The sequence below is a fragment of the Epargyreus clarus genome, unplaced genomic scaffold (genome assembly GCF_041222505.1).
Source record: "Epargyreus clarus isolate Ecla_fem2 unplaced genomic scaffold, WU_Ecla_fem_2.2 ptg000029l, whole genome shotgun sequence".
In the NCBI taxonomy this organism is placed as follows: domain Eukaryota; kingdom Metazoa; phylum Arthropoda; class Insecta; order Lepidoptera; family Hesperiidae; genus Epargyreus; species Epargyreus clarus.
This window is the reverse complement of record NW_027332235.1, coordinates 1,101,858-1,123,669: the sequence shown is the minus strand read 5'-3', so window position 1 is coordinate 1,123,669 and position 21,812 is coordinate 1,101,858. Positions and strand designations below refer to the sequence as shown.

Sequence of the window (21,812 nt, the reverse complement as noted above, 5' to 3'; positions counted from 1 at the left end):
GTCGAAAACGAAATTTTATCGCGATAATTTATCGGCCGCTCGGCTTGAAAGCACAGGCGTGAATCTGGATACCAATGTATAATCCTGTTTGAGACACTGCGTTTTCTTAAGTGCCTTTATGATAAGAATTTTGATTGGGTTTGGATATTTTATTTTCCATTTATTTTTGCTCGCTTTTAAGTTTTTCATTTTTTCTGCTTACATAGTTAATGTTTTTAGGATATTGTTTTTCTTTGGAGTGTCGTATGTAACTGTGGCTGTAATATTGTAACCGGCCATTACAAAGGCAAAAACAAGATGTCACAATCTTTTGTTAGTGGTAACATGTGCAATAGTTAAGTAATGAAAGTTGCCGCTTGAGTACAACTACTGAAGGTGACCAAGCACAAAGAAGCAACATGCAAATTTCTTTTTGTAACTCACCTTTACTCTATATTAAGACAGTTGTGTCACTTTAAAGATTTTTCCAATATTCCTTGAATGCAAGCAAGGGATTCATCACGTCTTTACTATCAATTCTAACATAACCAAAATCAAATAGTTAAACTAGTTCGAGACTTTCAATAGTAAGAGAGACTACCTGCTGTAACTAATTAGCTAACGGGAAGTTGCCTGTAACTTGTCCGAAACAACCAGGGGTCTGATGAACAAGACAAAATATATCCTTTATTGGATCGGATGCGAAGTTGTCCCAAACATCTGAATCCATTGGCTTTATCTCTTGATGATTAGTTTTAGCTGCAATAAGTCTATTTCAATATTGACAATGAGAAAGTAGGGGAAAAGGTCAATAGATCTCTTTATTGGATTATATATAGCATTTGTAAATAATATTGGTCTTATCTTGAAATCTTCTTATTTCGTTTTTAACTCTTTGAAAAAATTGTCTGGAATTAGAACCTCGGACCCGTCGATGAAAAGGCCAAGTTCCAGCTGCTAAGCCATCACTGGTTATTCTTTGATGACATATAGTGTAACTAGATTTTGTAAGCAGTACAATATATGTAGCATACATGACAAAAATTGCAAATAGAAGCTGAACGTAGGAAACAACCCCTCGAAGAGGCTATTTGGAAGCGCTCAATATTAATAGCGGTTATGATAGTAATAACTATATTTACTTTTAGTTCGGTCCCCCTTATTACTCCTATATCTTCATATTATGTGAAATTTTAGCTTAACGATCAAACAAATTTTGCTAAAAACTTTAATGACACCGATTGAAGTCTTGAAATTTGTCGCAAAACTTATCCTCTTTTCTATCGCAAGTTATTTGATACAGTTGAAGATCCGACGTTCGATTATGCCAAACTTTGAACTCACCATAATTCACCGACTTATATGACAAGTTCCGGTCGCGACGCAAGAAAGTTTCTTAAAAAAGAATCGTTAATCACATCGACTAACCAGTTAAACAATAGAAAAGGCGCCAATGAGCCATTTGCAAAAAAGAAACCGAGGAAAACTTGAAGTAAGTCAAACAACGAAACTGGGTTAATGGCTACGAACTACGGATAATGAAATATTATTTATGGAATTCCATGTTCCTAAATTACTTATCAAGTTCAAACTACTGTTTTTAAGCATGAGCCATTAGCGTTATAACTTCAGTTAGTAAATTTCGGAAATTAAATTATAATGGCCATATCAAACAAGTAACAAAACGAATGTCGATGAATTTAGGATAATAAATATGTAATAATATAGTATCTTCGTTAAGTGTGAGCGTCGAAAATAATATATAAATCAATAATTTATTTTTCATATCTAATGGATACACACTTGGCGAGTGCAGTAGAATATAGCCTAAATTCCTCGTAACTCCTAAAATAAACGCCATGCCCAGCATAGGGACAGTAACAGGTTGACGACGACTTATTTAACACTCCCATAATCCGTATTATTGGAAATCATAATAACGTGTTCTTTAATTTCATTCTCGTTTTTGAGATGTGCAGGAGCTTTTCCAAAAAGAGTGTGATACTAATTTTTGAAGATTCCTTTATATTTCTGCTGGTTTATAAACGTTAAAGTTTTAGTGTATTCATTAAATCAGTAGGGTCCAGCCCTGGACCTCTGCTCTCTAAGATATGTTATAAATTCACCAACCTTTGACCAGTAAGTCGTTTTAAGTCCGATAATAATACCTTTTCCGGTGCCCCTACTTTCTTTGACCTTTAATGTATTGACCTTTATGTACATTATGAAGATTCTGCGGTTGTATCGCCCTCGTTCAGATGACCTGACCTTGGTGAAAGATTGATAATCACGAAGACACGAACCAACGTAACTATTTATTGGTTTTCTGATATGATTTGATAAATGTCTGTTAATAATTGAATACGTCTCTTGACCAGCAGTTTCTTATAAATCGAGAACCTGGTGTTGTACATTTAATTATTTGTGCTTTAGTTTCAATCACAATAGCGGAATTATATTTGCAAAGAATACACATATTCTTTCTCCGTACTTAGTTAATCTCTACCACAATTTTCTCCAGAAAATGCTCAAACAGATAAGATCCATAGCGGGAAAAATAGGATAATATACAATGCGGAATATTATATAATATATAAAGATACATAAATCAGCAGCTAGTAATCTTTCTTAGTATACTTATTATACTTCATCATAAAGGAATAACGTAAGAGAAAACAAGTACAAACTTTAAAGAATAAGATAAATTGCAAAACAAACTGTAATTAAGTGCGACAGCTTCGGAATTTGGATTCAGTTAAAGTTATCGTGAAAGTCAAATTGTAAGTCAATATGAAACAAAGGGATGAGTAAAATTTCTGGGGCAAGGTCCAATATATGTATTAAATATTTGTTTTATTCCTTGTGAAAACTTACATTTTACAGTACGTACGTAAATAATTTCGTCTTATTGGAACCATCACCATACCGCAGAGGATTGCGAGCCGTGGCCAGGCACATTTGCATGATGAATTTAGATTTTCCATTGTCCATGTTCAGGAGGTTTGTGTTTTCGTTTTTGTTTGTTTCTATTTTGCCGACGGTCACAAATTTTATTTCAAGGCAATGAGCGTAGCAAGCGTTAAAAAGAACTTTGAATAAAGCCTACCCGCCTCATAAAACCACCTCATGTAGCGAACAGCTCATAACTTTTACCGTGACTTTTTGAGATGTCGTATATATTCCCGAACCACAGGGGCTTACTGTGCCCACCAACCATTTAAACTTTTCTGCGCCCCGAGGACGTCCTCAAACTTCCCTACTTACTACGCTCAAACTTTGAGTTGAGAATTGTTTTGCCGGATTTCACCCGTCGTTTAATGATTTACTTTGATTCAACCATACAATATTCTAACCCGTTCCGTAAATAATTAGCCAAGGGAGAAGTTTTAATCCCATATTAGCCAGTTAATAGGGTAGATGAGAGCAATGTATGAGAAATTGTGGAAGACGCTGGAAATTCACTTTACGGCCCCCTAAGATTTGTAATGAGATTGTGGAGTACGGCTCAGCAAAAGATACCTACGGCCTGTAATCGACGGCTAGACTTTGCCCAAAGGCTCAAAGGAGAAAGTTACTGAAGTTGATGAGCTAGGATTTACTTTCGAAAGGCATGACTATTGTGTTATCGAGTTTTATTGTGTTAGGATGACATCGCTTGTATTTTAGAATTTCGAGACGGTTTGAAGTTTCGTGTACTTTTCTAATTAGGATTCTTGGGTCTTCGTCTGACAGACCAAATTTGAAGTTAGGCCAAAGAGATGAAGTAATCGTTCAAATATAATCTTTACATGGATTGGTTTGGTTGACTCTGTTCTTTTTTCAGATATTAAGTTTATATTTTTTGTAGGAATATTACTAAAACATTTTTAGTTTTAGCAATTTCTATAGGTTCATGTCCAATTCATCAATTCGCGTCTCTCTGATCATTCTTCCACGTTGATCCAGTGGTTACTCACTCTATGTCAGTTGGAATGCTCTTCAAACTAGAATAACAACAATACTTTAAAACACTATTCAGAACATAAAAAGAACTAAAAGAAGAAAGAATTACCAGAATTGTATCAATACTTTAGGTCAGTTACAGACCCGGTGTTCCTTTCTTACGATTATAGTCCGAACTGTTTCGAAAGAACGTTGATGCTTCTCTATCGAAACTCATGAAAAAGGGTTCTTACACATTTTGATATAATATGAAAAGTATCCGTAATAACTTTTCATAGCTTTCAATAACTTTCATTCAGGAGATTATCACAAAATCCAAAGTCCGGAAAGAATCAACATTAAGTTTGAAGCGCCTCTTGAATAGACTATCCTTATACTATTCCCTGGAATAAATAAAAGTTGAGCATAATAATAGGGAATTATGAGGGGGGAATGTCTTTGGGTCAAATTCAGTGCTGCCGATAGCGTCCGGGATAGCATTTTATGTCCGGGGCTGGGTCTTTTGGCCCATAATGTGCGTTAGGATGGCATCTGTATCCGATTTTTGTTGGGAAAAGGGAAAATGGGCCATTAGCAGCCACTTACCGAAGATGTAGTATTGTTTTTAATTTAATTTCGCCCGGCCGTTATTGTGTTATTTTTTGGAACAAAAGTTTTTCGTTTCGCTCGTGGCAATTGGGTATAATGAGTCGGTGTGTGATAAGAACCCTTTGTTCGTAGAAATATGCAAATGTTGATTTAATGAACTCTGTAAAAATACCAGTATTTCTATATTGTTGCTTAGAAAGCGTTTTTTATTTACTCTGTATTTTTCTTATGGACTTAATACTGTGAATAATCGCCTGTAAGCGAAGTACATATACCTATTACTTATTTATCATACTTTCGTACATACACACATTAATGTCAAAAATAATTTCGATACTCGCGATAATTCGTCAAATAACGGGCCGAATAGACGAATAGGTCGAATAGAATATGTAGACGCTGCGAACGAATACAGATGTGTGCAACTAAACTATAAAACCCATGCACAGATGACATTAGTAGAACTGCCGAAGTCGTACCATAAAGTTTGTGATAGATGACGCGAACTCAATAAAGTCATTATTTCCTACATAACATCGCTATTATGATCGTATAACTAAGTTATTATTCTTATTTCCATATATATCGTCGGTATGATAATATCAAAAGACATTTGCAGTACTTCATTTCTTAAACCGCAACGCATTGCTAAGGTTTAATCTTCTGCAATCGACTGTCCCTTTCACACATCAATAATTTTGGTGGCGTTAGAAAGAGATGGGTACTAGCATGCTAACGTAAAACGCAAGTCCAAAGCAAACAGTGCCATCGATAAATCTCATCATCAGGAAGCGCCTGAATTCAGTACATACGACTATACTCCGTATGGAATCGATAATAAAGACCGTTATCGTATATTATCACACTCGATGTAATAGCCTGATGTACCGTAATGAGGGGGACATAATATCAACTAGTGTTAGAGATGTAAGGATTCGTATCGAGATCCATTTTTAGTTAAACGGTTTCGGATATAAATATACCCATACTACAAACAAGTCATAAGTCCTTTTAAAATCGGAAATTAAGAGAGGATCCCTTGTAATAACCGTACGTATCGTGGTATCTTAGGAAATACATGAATATAAAAAAGTAGCTGCTGCCCATGCTGACACTGGATATGTCCCGTAGTCATTTCCTACGGCATCCAAGAGAGGGAGTTGCATTATTATAGACTAAGCTTACCGATTTATACAAATAATATTGCTGCCTTTTAATTCAAATCAATAGCCATTTTTAAACACATACAAATACAATAAATTGCATACAAAACGTCCTTAAAATCCACTGTATGTCGGTACGGAGATAATATATTAAAATTTCTAAACCGATTTAAAAGATACTTTAACGATAAGATGTTTTTTTAGGTGGTAGAACCCTTTGTGGTTCGACTCCGGCGGCACCACGGCCACACCTATTTCTGTCTAATAACAGCAGTGTTAGACGCTGCTGTGTTCCGTAGTCCGTTTTGTGTTAAGGGAGATATACTTTTCCGAGGCGTTCCAGCTTAGTCCTCAGGGATAGCGGCGCATCTGTGGCCGACCTCAGGTAGGAATATCTAATCCTATCTGGGGTTGATTACAGATGTCCATGGGCAGTAGCCACTTACCATCAGGTGGACTGCATGCTCGTCTGCTACTCCTATATTATAAAAAAAACCAAATCACATGTATTAACAACCCATTGACATACTCTACTCGTAATATAGTTATGTATCCTCCCGTACTTTATAAATAACACAAAGAACATAATTATTATGCAGATTGAGAACTCCGTTATAGTCATTGCTATTTGAAATAACATCAAGAATTATTCGGAACAGTTAACATTTCTCCTTCGATTTCTATTTACTTAAACTGTAGGATAAATACATAAAAGACACGAGAACATAATACAAGGATGTAAGTTTGTTATTTCAGGTTTCGGATCCTTTCGGTTACGGTTACACATTGTCCCATCCCTAATGTGAATATGATTATAGTGTAAGCGATGTGTAAATAGGGATGGTTCACATAACCACCACTAATAGTGTGTACTCGATTGATTGGAAGACAAACTTACTTTTAAAACTGTAACCTTTCGAACATGTACCCTTAGTATGAGTTTTTATGTTTTTACAAAAATTACTGTTTTTGTTTTTGTTTACGTATTTCCTATACATTTCCAATCTGTTATGATACAGTCCGGTAGGGACGCTGATTAAACTAAACAAATACAAAAGCAGTTATATTTGTAAAAACGTAAAAACTCATACTAAGAGTACTGGACTCGTTTAACAAATTTGCATTGAACCGGTTGACTTGAATATGAGTTGACCTCATACTCCTCATGAGTATCAACGTATTTGTGATCGATTTTAAGCGGAACCCGTATTCTATATGGATTTGGTTACGCATGTCCATGAACAGCAGTGACCACTTACTATAGGGTAGACTCTATACTAGTTTGCTCCTTTAGTCTTATAAAAATATAAATACATGATATTAAGTTATTTTTTTGAAAAGTTACATGTAGGGTTCTCGAGTAAAACTTAAATCTTACAAAATACTTACAATTCTCCTCGTAATGTTTATAACATACTTACGAGTACATGATTAATATGTTCCTGAAGGCTCTATTAAATGTGAAATTTCAAGAAGATTACACCTTCGGGGCCTATTCTTTCAAGATTTCAAAGTTAGAAATTGTTTTATGTAGCCCTTATGACTTATTATCAAGACAAACAAAACACATTTTAGGGTAATTTGTCTCAGGGTGAGGTGTTTGTTAGGGTGAGTATTTTGCAAAATCGTCTAAAAATTGTTCCTCTCTGTAATGTAAGCCACTAAAGAACTTGCAAGCCACTTCATGTTAGTTTTTTTGTAAGATTAAAGTCGCAAATGAGCATGGAATCCACCTAATCCTAAGTAATCACAGTCGCTCATGATGGTTCTACCTGAAGCCCATCAGATGTGTTGCGACTCCTGAGGCATAACATGGTCGCCTCATACAAATGCCGGCGTCCACATCCTTCCACTAAAACAAAACTGCTTCACGCCACAAATCGGTGTGACGGCTGCGCTTCTTCAGACGAGCTTTACTGTATTTACCAGCTTTCGTCTTCTACTATGTTCACGGGAAAGACAGAATGGTCAACCCAATATTATCCTACCGCTGGGTACGAGTCTTATTTCAGAAGGTTTTAGTGCATAGGCCACGGCTGGCCAAGTGTGAATTCACGACCTTAAGAACCCTGAGGGTTTTCTTATGAAGTTTTAAGGTTGAAGCAAGTGAGACTTCCAAGCAAGTGAGAAATTCCTAATACGCAGAAAACTGAAAATCAGAGATGCCTTTCAACATACACAAGGTATATACGATTTGTTAGGTATTGAAGCAGAAATATTCCGTCAAAATTTCGTATAGGATTTTACAAACCCTGTTTGATAATGATGACAGGACGAGGCAGCGTGAAACAACTGAGACGTCGTCAAGGGATTCTGTTCTTTCATTTGTTGGAATAGGAGCGCGAATTGTTTGCTCATTCCTCGTAAATAAAGATATATTTTATTTGAAACGGTACGAAAGGTTTCCTTTGTTGATTCGAGGAATTGTTTGAACGGAAACCACGTTCGGGTTGTGTAACTTGTATCACTCCTGGCGAAGAGCGATAAGCGATAAATCTTGACGTTAATAGCATCAGTATCATCTTGCGGACATGCATGAGACATAGGGGATAATAGTGACATAAATGCCAGATAAGATTTCTACCCTATTTCTATTCGAGTTTAGCTAAGATGCGCTGCTACCCTTGAGGACAAATTTGAAACTCTTTCTATAACCCTTACCACATTTTTAACTAGAACACAGCAGCGCCTGCCAATACCTAATGTTATACGGCTAAAGAGATGGCGTTGACAGCTCGTGAGCCGACCTTGAAGGGCTCTAACATCTTTCTACAATCGAGTTTGTTGCTTCAATTACAAAAATCTTGTGCTTTATCCACTCGCATATCGTTGATCATGAGATAAATCCCTAATGAATCCGTTTTTTTTATAAAATAAAACCTAATGCGTTAATTTGGTGTTATTTTCAGATGAAAAGCGCTTATGGTGGAAGGATTACAGCGAGAATTTGAGGTAAGGCTTTCATATCCTTTCTGTGTGAAATGTATTTTTTTATGTAAATGAGTTCCCCTTTAACACATTCTTGTTTCTTGGAAAAAATCTTAATGATATGGTATTTCTTTCTCACGCCCGTTATAAATTATCTTTCCAATGTTTTGCACGATATTTGGCAATTAGTTCATATTAGAAATTGTCAAATTGCAATCTTTGTTAGGTGAAATTTGGATAGATTGACTATTAATGGCGGACGTCAGTGTCTACGTTACAGACCTGTACCCTTAGTATGAGTTTGTATGTTGTTACAAAAATGACTGTTTTTGTCGTATTTGCCCATACGATTTCCAATCAGCGCCCCTAGCGGATTGTATCAGAACTGATTGGAAATATATGGAAAATTCATAAACCAAAACAAAAAAGTCATTTTTGTGTCAAAACGTAAAAACCCATACTAAGGGTACTGTATTTGTTGTCTACGTTCTACCACAGTTTTGAGCTGTTTCTAGTCGTAACGATACAATTTAAAGTTCTTACTTTACACATGACAGTTTTCGTTTTCGTCCTATATTCATCTTCATTTTTTACTTAAACTGTTCTAAAAATATTCAAATTTCTAAAAATAACTTTCATTTTCAGGATATCATTTACATTTTTATCGTATAGACTTCCACGTTTGTTTCCGTAATGGAAACAATTACTCAATCTTTACTATTGTTTAATAGGCATTAACGTATATATTATAAAGTTTATTAGCCATAGTTTTTATATTTTTAGTAACTCGTAAATTGATAATGTCTACGGGTTCATCCTTGAATATTCTGAAGTCACTCCTCCACGCGTCTCTATTTCAGAATGTTTAAATCCATCATTATCACCAAAACTTTCTTCTTCGTTACAACTGTTTTAACACTTTTTCTAACACTTACGTCAGCAGCCACGTGTGTGCCATTGACGTCATAACATGTGTGAATGTTGTACAAAAAACTAAATTGTCTCAAGTGTCGCGTCAAGTTTTTGTCCTTTTCATATCGCTTAGGGAAAGTGTATTCATTTGGTTTTTTGTCTCTTTCGTTTATTATGCAGCATCGTTTTCACATAGACTTGGGTACAGATAATAAATAATTTCAACATGTCATCTGATGGTTTGTGGTCAGTATTGCGGTAGTAGTCCAAGATACCTTTAAGAAGGATAAAATCTTCCTTGGCATTTCGTTTGGTGTTCTCAATTATCATAAATAATTTAAAAGGTCCTAGAACTTGTTTTTTCTAATGTCTGAAATGGCTGGACCGATTTTGACGAGACCTTTATTGGCGGGTAGCTGATGTAATAAGGAGAAACTTAGGCTACTTATATTTTAGAACTTGACGATTTTTTTTGTTTATGATATTGTTTGATTTATTTTTAACGCGGGTGAAACCGCGGGGCACAGCTAGTATTAAATAAAAAGTTATCACAATTTCTCCAAACGTGGCAGTGACAATACACCATCAGGCGGGCTGCACTCCTTGCCACTTCAACTCCATAAAGAATAAATATTATTGTCTCAAGTGTCGCTTCAGTTTTTACACCACTCGAACCACTTCGGGAAAGTACGTACACTTCTTTTTTCCTTTCAATCCATTAACCTTTGTCGTCGTGGCTTTCCTGACTCTGTTTTATTGAATATTTTATTGGCGAGCTCCTTGAAGAGTGCTGAAATCGTGTGGATTTTTTTGAGATTTTAAATTTAGGTTAAGTTGGTAGACCCTTTTGTAGTTCGGTACCACCGTCACACCTATTTCTGCCTAATAATAGCAGTGTTAGGCGCTGCTGTGTTCTGGTTTGAAGGGTGTGGTGAAGGAGACATTCTGACGAGGTGTTCCAGTTCTCACAAGTAGGATCGCATCTGGGGCCGACCTCACGTAGGAGTCTAATCGTATCTGGGGTTGATTACCGATGTCCATGGGTGGCAGGCCATCTATGATCAGGTGGACTGTATGTTCTTTGCTAGATAGAATCTTAATGCAAAAAAACAATAGTTCAGTTCAAATTGTAGACTTTAATCACTTACTCACGGTAGGTAATTTTTTAAATATATTAGATGGTTATGTTCTCCACTATTTTCTGGACATTATAATTATTGTAGGTTCTAAAAAATAACAGATTTATAGTCATCAATTAAAAAAATGTGAGCTAGACAGTTTAATTACATGTATTTGCGTTCGCTTTATTTAATTCTAGATAATGAAAAGGTAGCCAAGCGTCATGATAATTTCGTGTTTGAATATTCAAGTTGCTATTATAGCAGTAAATAATAACCACCTCTAATGTTCGGTGAAGTTATCAATTTTGAAATATTTTATTTAAAATAGATCCTACATAGAAATATTTTTGAACTTCTATATAAACTTCTTCGTTTATACTTACTTTCTGGGAGATTCATGACTTGGTGTCATATTTTAACTTGTGTGTACTTAATGTTATATACATGATTTTCCTTGTAACTTTGAAGTTTGGAGCATCTACTAGCATATTTTCCGAGGCGAGCATCTTAGCCCTCTGGACTCTATAATCAGCTTCAATTGTAACTTACTCTATATGGAGTTCCTCACCGATGTCCATTAACGACAATGACGACTTACCATTAGGAGGACTGCAGGTCGTTTGCCACATAAATATTACGTTTAAAGACATTTATTTCTCATAAGATTTTACAAAAAAATCACTTACAGAGAAGTTACAAAATACAAACAAATTTAAATGGGTTAGCGTAGTGTTATTGTGGGTAGATTTAAAGTTGACAATCATATCTGTAGAAAAAATGCGAATGCAATGATAATTGTTGTTTAAGGGTCATGAAACAGTGTTGGATAATAATTATTTGAGTAACTTAAGTTAGCGTTTTATTATATTTTTTAGATTATTATTAAAGAATTTATATTAATATGGTTAAGAAAAATATATGTATGAATGTATGTTTGTATGTATGTATATATGTGATGAGTATTTTAAGTATTAAATATTAAAAAATAAATAAAGGTCTCCTAAATAATGACGTCAAAGAAATGATAAATCAAAAGATAAAATAAACAAATAGTCCAATTCTTTCAAGTACTATAAGGATAAAAGTGAATTAATGTATGAATGTATGTATGTATATAGAATATTCCCATTAAAAACTTTACTCTTAAATGCAACGTTTCCCGGTTGGGAAGTTTTCATATTCCCGCGGGCTTAAGTGTCATTTCAACTTACGAGTATATTCGAAGTTAAGTTTGTTGAAAAATTTTTATATCACGGCGTGCGTAAATTGACGTTTTACGCACGCTTCGCGTGCGCAAAACCCCCATTTCCGACCCCGTAATATAAAATTTTATACAACACGCGGACGAAAAATGTTTTTCTGACTCGTGTGATTGCAGTCCTCGCCTGCGGCTCGGCCTGCAAACTCACACTTGTCAGAAAAAAATTTTTCGTCCTCGTATCGTAATGTACTATTTATGGCTTAATAATATTGTGTGGATGTGAACCGTTATTGGTATTATATCTTTCTTTCTATAATTATAGACTTTTAACAAAAAACCAAATTATTGGACCAAAATTAAAAAAAAATGTTTTAAAGGTTTTTTTTTATATTACACATATGTAATAATCAACTCCAGGTAAGATTACAGTCCTATCCGTACCCTTAGTATGAGTTTTTACGTTTGCTCGAAAACGTTCAACGTTTACGAATAATTCGCTCACACAGCGCTCCCGTGGACCTTATCGGAACTAAAATTTCAAAGGAAGTCAATTGTAACGACATTTAATTTTACAAATATAAATAGAATGCATTTATTTTTACATTTTTAATTTAATTTTGATAGCGTTATAGTTCCGTTTTTTAAACTTTTGATGCGGAATTTTAGTTCCGATACGGTCCACGTGAGCGCTGTGGGAGCGAATTCGTAAACGTTAAAAGTTTTCGGGCAAACGTAGAAACTCGTACTAAGGGTACTGAGATCGGCCACAGACTTGTTGCTCCTTCTAAGGGCTTAAATGAAATACCTCTGATTCACCCTTCAAACCAGAACACAGTAGCGTTTAAAACTGCTGTTATTAGGCAGACACTATTTTCATATTTAAAAAAAGACTATATTTTTATTTATAAACATCTGTACAACTTATTTTATGTCTGTTAACAAAAATACTATAAATTTCAAAATTAGACAACTAAAGAACAGTATGGGTTACTGTTCTTTACTTAGCAATACAAAAATAAACAAGTAAGGGGAGTTATTTCAGTAGTAAGTTGATCACCCCGTAATTAGTCTCGTACACGGCTGATAAATGCTTGGAAAGTTCATTGGAAGTGCAATTGTAATTAATCATGTTGAAGAAGATTAAGAATAATTGTAATTTATTAGGTTTAAGTGTGATGGGAGTTATTTCTATTTATTGTTTTGAAGTTACATATGAAACATATTTCTAGTTAAATAGGTTTTTATCAGTAGTAAGTCTTTACTACGTGTAAATCGTAATGCAACCCCTGTTTCAGTTCATGTAATACAACCTCTTTTTAAACTTCAGTTTACCCCCTTTATTTTCCATCGATGAAACATATATAATATTATTTCTTAAAAGAATACCAAATAGTAAGTTTCTCAGAGCTTGTTTCAAAATTGGTGGATTTTCACCTCCTTAAGGGTTGCATTAAAAATCCTTTCTTATATCGTTTTTGGCCCAGTGTCGATATAGTACGCGTGAATAGATGCCTAAAGGACAGTAACACGGATTTGTTTTATGCCTGTCCTATTTGGAGTCAGTTACAAAATATTACATAAGTAAAATGTTCGTTTTTCACTAACTTATAGCTACTATGTACTATCATATATATAAAATTCTCGTGCCACAATGTTAGTTACCGTACTCCGAAACGGCTTTACCGATTTTCACCAAATTTTATATGCATATTCAGTATGTCTGAGAATCGGCTACTATCTATTTTTCATAACCCTAAGTGATAAGGGTTGTTCACCCTTAACATTTTTTATTTATATGGCAACACAACGTTTGCCGGGTCAGCTGGTAATTCTATAACATACCCGCGAAATATGCGAAAAACATTTTACCATTTTACCAACCAACACTCGTAAATGTAAAGAAGTAACTTTTAAGTACAAAATTAACTTTAAAGTACCAAACTTCTTAAATAAGGTTTAACAAACTTAGGGAACCGTACACATAACTAGATCGACTCGAGTGTGTAGGCACAGCTACGTTTGCTCGAGTGTTGTTTAACAGAACCAACATAAACTTACGAACATTGCTTACCGACAACACTAGTGGATAAATTTCGCTGTTTTATTTACTAGTTATGTTACAAATTTCCTCTTTTACATTAATTTTAATGCACAGTAATTTTAATAGAAAAACCGTCAAAGCGACTGGAATTCTGAATTTCGTACGTGGAATTGAACAAATAAAACTAAAATCCTAGATAAGTAACCTAAAAATATTTAACTGAAAATGGTGAACAAGTATTACATTGAACTTTGCAGATGGTAGAACTAGTGGTTGTAACTTGGGGCACAACCGCCAACATTCTGCCTAATAATTGCTGGCTACGGGTCTTCACTCAGAGTGATAGGGGCTTAGGCTATAGTCCTCTGCATTGGCCGAATACTAGTAGTTAGATGCTTGTAAAAATGTAAGCTCTTGTAAAAGTAAACATTACTCAATTCATTTCTTATATTGACAAAAAGACCAATGTTGCGTATAGAACTCGAGTCAAAGTAGCAGTTAACAGTGTTTGCTCGAGTCCCATTTAACTTGGAGAGTAACGGAGACTGCCGATATGACAGGTTTCTGTTACTTTATGATACTAAATTAATCTAAAGCATTTTCTCAGAATTAGAATAATATATTGCGGTCATGATAAGTACGCATTCCAAAACTTAGCTTTTAACATATCCTGGCAACTCTAGTACTATTCCAGCACGCTGCTCTGCTTCAGATTAATAGACGAAATGACAAGTTTGTAGTCATAAGTCCTCTGACACAGTGTAGCAACTGCTTTCCAATTATAACAACTGGAACTGATGTATTAAAGTGTCCTTAAAACTGTAGAAAAATTAATACATTACTTATTGCCAAAAGACCAACGTTACGTACTAGAACTCGAGTCAAAGTAGCAATTCACAATGTTTGCTCGAGTCCCATTTAACTTGGAGAGTTACGGAGACTGCCGATGCAACAGGTCTGTTTGTTTCTACGACTCCCTCGGGAGTGGTTCTTTTGTGAGTGGCTTTGATTCAATAATGTATGGCTGAAATGAATTTATGATTTTTTTATACAGCTGCCGAGGGTAATGTTTCTTGAGCGTGTGTATGGCTTATTCTTTGGCATACTCTTCAGCTCAAACGGCTTGAAGGATTATGAAATATGAGGTATCGTCGGATTTGTTTTAATTGTTGCCAGAGGTGGTCATAGATATTATAGGTGGTATAGGTAGAGGTGGTTTTAAGCACTTGGACTTTTGTTTTTACACTATATGACGCCTGTTTTATATCAAAACTGGTAATTCTAAATTCTAGTTTTGCCTTATAAACGTTGCTGTGATCTGATTTGTTTCGTTCGTTTGATATGATTCGTTCTAACCATAGATTAGTAAAGATTACTCGCTCCTAACAAGAAAATTAAACCTTTAGACAATTGTCGCTGTCATCTATTTTCGGCTTTGAAATATATAAAAAAATGTAGTTTTTAGATCATTTACTAATGAAACGATATTTCTCCGCACTTTTTCGTCGATTTCGTGTTTTGCACCACTCAACTGCGCGTGCCGGCATTGTTCCGCTTAAATTACACCATGGCAGCCATTAAATGGCTGACAGAATCGTCAGCCGTTAAAGTCATATAATGGCTTCCTTCAATTACAAGGCGGTGAGATATCTATACTTATCTATGGTTCGAACGTACTCTCCTTTCTATTCTAATCAATCTATGCATGTCTTGCTTACCAAAAATCTACAATACATTTGACAAATTTGCCTACTAAATATGTCAAATTCCGCTATTATTATTTTTATTTTATTAATAAGGGACATTAATTGCCTAGAGTACTTCTGATCTCAGGGAGGACGACAACCCTATTTAGGTTCTAATCACAAATGACTTTTTACTTCACATTATGACCTGAATGCTCGATCAAATCTACTAAGAAATTCATCACAAAAAAGCGGTAAATTACTTTTGTTACAAAAACAAGTTCCAATTTGGAAGACCTGGAGGAAAACGGGAAACGGGAATCGGGAATGTTTGCACAACTGGAGGAATAACGAAGGCTGGAGCAACAAGTTTTGTTTGTTCCCGGACCCACGGGACTCTGTTTTATTTTGCGACTAATTGTTTTATATGTTTGTTCTTACTGCCACTATGTGTATCGGAGATCTCCGTTAGGAAATAAATGTCTATTGTTTTCGTACGTCCATGTAGGTTCACCATTAGTAATAGCGTTATTGTAACTGCACTGAATATGTATAGATACTTTAAAGTGGTAGAAGGCACTCTGGAGGCACCACCACCACACCTATTTCTGCTTAATAAGTTATCTACACTAATATTATAAAGACAAAAACATTGTTTGTTTGGTTGTAATGAATAGGCTCAAAAACTAATGGACCGATTTTAAAAATTCTTTTATAATTCGAAAGCTAGATTATCCACGAGTAACATAGGCTATATTTTATATGAAATATATTTGATTTTGAGGCGGTACAAAGTTTGCCGGGTCAGCTAGTTAGTAATAAAAGTAATGTTGAGCGCTGTTATCTGGTTTGATGGGTAAGGGAAACATACTTATCCGAAGCGTTCCAACTCAGTCCTCAGGGGTAGCAAGGCATCTGGAGCCGATCTCAGGTAGCACTCTAATCTTACCTGAGGTTGATTACATGTGTACATGGGTGTCAACGAGCCCCTACCATCAACTTGCTGCTTAATTATTGATTCTTTAGTATACAAACGATTTATTATTTATTTCAATTACATTCACAATAGAGATGTTTCTATAATAGAAAGCGCAAAGAAAAAAAAACTTTTTTCATCCTCTATTGAAACGAGTCATACAAGTTCCTATATCTTTTTCTCAAATCATCTGTATAGACATGTGGTGCAAACTAATCACGAACGCCCCACGGAACATGTTCAAACATGCTATAACTCCATGTTTACCCATGTCTCTATCTGTCGCATGAATCAGATTGATATATTGTCGTGGTAACCGAATTAATACGTATCAATATGTAGTGTTGTGGGGTGAGATTTCCCGCCCAGTTTTAATTAAAATAATGAGTGATTTTAGAATGTTTGGGTCGTTCCCTGGAAGTTTAATTTTTCACACCTATTAATGCCGTATGAGTGTTAAGTGCTGATATGTTTTTGTTTTTTTTAACAAACCATTATTAACTTGGGTTGTGTGGGGCGCTTTTCGAAAACTAATAAATGGAGCACCCCACGCCTTTTTCACAATTATACTATTTACTGTTCCTGGATTGATTCCTAGATTGAAAACTATTTTCTACTTTTTAGTTGATTTTATCATAAAAGCGTGTTTATTAGTTATTTAATCTATATTTATTTATAATATAGGAGCAGCAGACGAGTATGCAGTCCATCCGTTCGTAAGTGGCTACTGTCGCCCATGGACATCTTTAATTAACCCCAGATGGGATTAGATATTCCTACCTGAGGTTGCCTACAGAAGCGCCGCTACCTAGAGGACTAAGTCTGTCTTCCTTACCACACACTTTAAACCAGAACACTGCAGCGGTTAACACGCCCACGAACCACAAAGGGTTCTACCACCTTCAATTGTGCTGAATCCACATAATACATCTCAGTTAATCCTGCAAGTTTGTTTAATTTATCCAATAATTAAAAACACAGTAGCCACATACCATCAAATGGACTGCGTGCTCGTCTACTACTGAAATTGTATAAAAATATATTTTAAAAGTATAACGATATAACAAATAGTATCAATATTATTTTACATTCGATTTATCAGATTTATTATTCAATCTACAATATTTTAACCCGACCCGTAGTCCGAAATGCCATTATAACAAATTCCAGCTACCCGTTATTATCTCCCAAACAAATGATCTTCGTCATCTTTGATCTGTTAATTATCTATTATCCGACGTAAATTATTACCGACAACTCATTGCTGTTGCTTTAGATTATTCCGAGAGTTCATTATTTCCCTTATCTGTACAAGTAAATAAATTTTAAGTGTCTTGACATTTCAAAATATCTATCAACACTACAATGAATCCGCTATTGTTATATTACCTAAACATTTGATGGTGATAGAACTGTTTGTGGTTCGACTTCACAGGTACCACCGCCACACCTATATCTGCCTAATGTTCCTTCTGTGCACTGAGACAGGGTCACCTTTATTATGTCAGTGCATCCATACTCTATTACCGAAATGCATAGATTAGTAAAGATACTTTGCCGCCTTGAAATTGAATGAAGCCACAAACGGCTTATTAGTAAGTTCTTTTTTTGAATTCTTGACAAATTAAAAACATTTTAAGAGAAAATTTACGAATAAATAACTGATACTGCGTAATTTACATAGTAAATAAATAATTATTTCAAATATTTTAGGGACATTTTAGCACGGAGACGTGGCAAAACTTTTTTACGCAACTATTTCAATTGGGTACTTGACAGTTATAACAATAAAATATGAAATATGTTGGATATGATAGCTTATAAGTAAACATAAATTATGCAGTATTTCGTTTATTTTTTAATACGTTCTAAGTATTTTAATTTTTAAAAAGAAATTTTCGATTTTTTATCTGTGGATTTTAAATCCCAAAACGGCGACAGTGCTGCCTCAAATGTCATGTGACGTCACTACATCGAAACCAAACAAGACAAATAATAATTAAATCGTTTGCTGTTAGAGTTGGTTGAATTTTTGTTGTGAACCGAAATGAAGCCATACTATATTAAAGCTGATAGCGTGAACCTGCTTAAAGAAGATCCATATATGCAGTGCAATAAATCAAAATGGATACAAAAACTTCCGTGAGATAACCTATGGAAATATCAAATAAAAAACGTAAGTAAAACATTCTTTATATTTACATTTAATCATATCGGACAATTAAAACATTTCTTAACTGACTTCAGACAGAAGAAAGGTTGTCTTCAAGTGATTATTAAGAATTTTTAAATATACTTATATTCTTATGTGAACTGTTTGAAGGTTATTAATTGGTTATATTTATATTTACAGATCTTCCCGACAATCGTATAGTGACGACGTTATAGAGTATGTGCAGTTTAAGAGGAAGGCAAGTTTGTGTTTCATGAAAAGTAAAAGTTGTCCTGAACACAAGGTACATTAATGAAAATGAAAATGTGATGACTGTCCTGCCTAGAAGAAGTGAGGAGCCAAAAGTTTCGAAAGTGGGCACCAGTCTGAAATACATAAAGTAAAGTACACGGGAAATAGTACTTCTTTACTTGCGTAACCTACCCAACAAGATAAAGGAAGAAAAGTGACCATACAGTTCCTATTATTGCATTGCAATTTAATTCTGAAAATGACAGTGATAAAAATATATATCCATTTGTTACGGAAAATAATTTTAGTAATGAAGAAAAGCAGACACGCAAGCAGCACAAAAATTTAGCTTAGGTGATCTGTAGTAATTATTGTAACTGTAACATATGATAAATATATACAAAAGTTCTACTGTGTGTACTCACTAATAGAACCATATAAACCAAATAAACAAAGAAATCGGTTAATAAAATACTAATATTAGCAAATCATGTATTTTTAATTATACAGTCCTGTAACTTAATCAGTGCACATGCACCATCAATAATAACACAGTCATGAAATATTTTAATTGTGTCCTATTAATTACAGAATGGGCCCTTAAAATAGAATTCTCATAGACGTCTTATAATTCTATTCTTATCATAGACATCTATATAATATATTAAATATATGAATACTTCCACTTGCTGTTTTGTTTTGATTACATCCCGTTCCAATGATTTGGAATTGACGAATCACTAATCTACTACTAAAATCACGAGAGTTACTAAATTTATTCCTTTTTTTCAATAATACTTCTCTTACGTAGATAGTATAAAATGTCATTGCTTGCAAACAGAGGATTTAAACATATAAGAATCTGCAAGTTCTTTAACGTTTATGAGATTTGGGTTTAGGAACTTGTATAAGCAAATTTGTTAGGATATTTAGCGATCGTACTTGAACACATCGTCACTGCACACGCCTTGTAATTTGACATTCTTGCAAATGTACTAATAAAAGTTAAATAATTCCCAAGATTTCCCCTGAAGTATGTGTAGCGTCGAAGTTTATTTCTATATTTTCAATGTGTTGACGTCACGCTACGAAATGACACTTGACCGCCTGTTTTGGCGTAACGTTCCGTTTACCGTAATAAAAATATGTTTTTTATTAATAAATAGCCCTTTTTTTCGAAAAAATGATCAATGAAAGGCATATATAATACGTATATGAATTCATTAAAACAGTTTCCCAAAAAGTGTCAAGTAGCCAATTCTCAAAACTGGGTACATTTTCTTGTTAGGAGTGAGTAATCTTTACTAATCTATGCCGAAATGCAAAATTCCTTCCAGAACGTTAGAAATGGGTGGTGGTACTTCCCTTTAGAACTACACCAATGGGTCTGTAGATAATATTGTACACATACCCGCGCAGCGGAGCAGTCTAACGCGTAAAGAGTTCCGAGTTCGACCCCTGGTCAGTCCGATTTCTGAATGATGAATTTAAAATTCTGTTCTGGGTCTGGGTATTCGTGTATTCGCCTATCTTATAAAGAAAAAAAATTGAAAATAATAAAAAGTGCACCTAAATCTATGGGTCTTCGGAGGCACTTACAAATTGTTAGTTATTTTTAAGCTATTGCATAGCTTCTATCGCGGGCCTTGAGCGCGGAGACCGAATCCAGAAATTCCGTAACGAAAAGAACCTAACACCCCCCACTCCGACCGGCACAGCGGTGATACTTTTTAGTAGCGATCTGTGCGCCCCGGGGCGCACAAGCTATTGCATAGCTTCTATCGCGGGCCTTGAGCGCGGAGACCGAATCCAGAAATTCCGTAACGAAAAGAACCTAACACCCCCCACTCCGACCGGCACAGCGGTGATACTTTTTAGTAGCGATCTGTGCGCCCCGGGGCGCACACGACAGTTGACGGGTTAATGACTTTTTGAAATATCACGCTTGCAATTTACATAAGTTGATAAAAAATGATATGCAATAGCTTTACCGCGGCAGTCTCCGAGTGCCACACGTATTTTTTTTTTTACACTACTACCGGATCAAAATACAAGTCAGGAAACATGTCATGTAAATAAAGTTCTTTAATATTTACTTCGTTGTAACTTTTTCAATACAGTAGGGTATAATTTATGCGCTCAGAGGGTCGTCCCCTATTAATTACTGATTTACATAATTGAAATTCAAATGTGATAAGGATTTGGTTTTCTATTAATGTTGTTTACGATAACACTTGACAGTTTTATCTGTATTATATTAGTTTGATCTGTTTTTAAATTATTATCTGGGGTGATTAAGCTTGAATTAATATTGAGTTATTTAGGGCAAGTATCGTTTGTCACGGAACCAATAATATGAGTATTTAGAAAAATATTTCGAGTCAGAATTATAAACCTACGGGTGGTAAAACCCTTTGTGGTTCGACTCTGGCGGCACCACCGCCACACCTATTTCTACCTAATAACAGCAGTGTGAGTCGCTGCTGTGTTTGAAGGGTGTGGCAGGGGTAGCGGCGCATCTGTGGCCGAACTCAGGTAGGAATATCTAATCCTATCTGGGGTTGATTACAAATGTCCATGGGCGGCAGTAGCCACTTACCATCAGGTGGACTGCATGCTCGTCTGTTACTCTTATATTATTAAAAAAAATGTTTAGAAAAAGACCTGATTTAGCCATGGTAAAATCGACCCCTCCTAGGTATAATATCCTAACTGCAACATGACTACTTTACTGCAAAGTTTCAAATATGCTAAAATGCGAATAAAATCTGCATTTCTTCAGGTATTTATGAAATTTGGTATATATATATTATTTTATACGCTTTATACCGTTACTAATTCGATAAAACACATTAAAATATGGCAATTTATG

At 35.0% G+C, this 21,812-nt stretch overlaps 1 protein-coding gene and 1 long non-coding RNA gene across 3 annotated transcripts in view; both read left to right on the top strand.

Moving 5' to 3' along the window:
- Positions 1-21,812, top strand: part of kek5 (leucine-rich repeat, immunoglobulin-like domain-containing kekkon 5 protein) — a 244,396-nt gene that overhangs the window by 147,678 nt on the left and 74,906 nt on the right. The window contains exon 2 of one of the 2 annotated variants that reach the window (XM_073089541.1): positions 8,582-8,624. The exons of the other annotated variant lie outside the window; for it this stretch is intronic. The gene's annotated coding sequence lies outside the window, so the exon portion shown is untranslated. The remainder of the gene's footprint in view (positions 1-8,581; positions 8,625-21,812) is intronic. 2 annotated transcript variants of the gene reach the window in all.
- On the top strand, positions 18,301-19,628 carry LOC140754499 (uncharacterized). The gene is made up of 2 exons (XR_012103674.1): positions 18,301-18,712; positions 18,890-19,628. It is a non-coding gene; the product is annotated as an uncharacterized LOC140754499 (long non-coding RNA).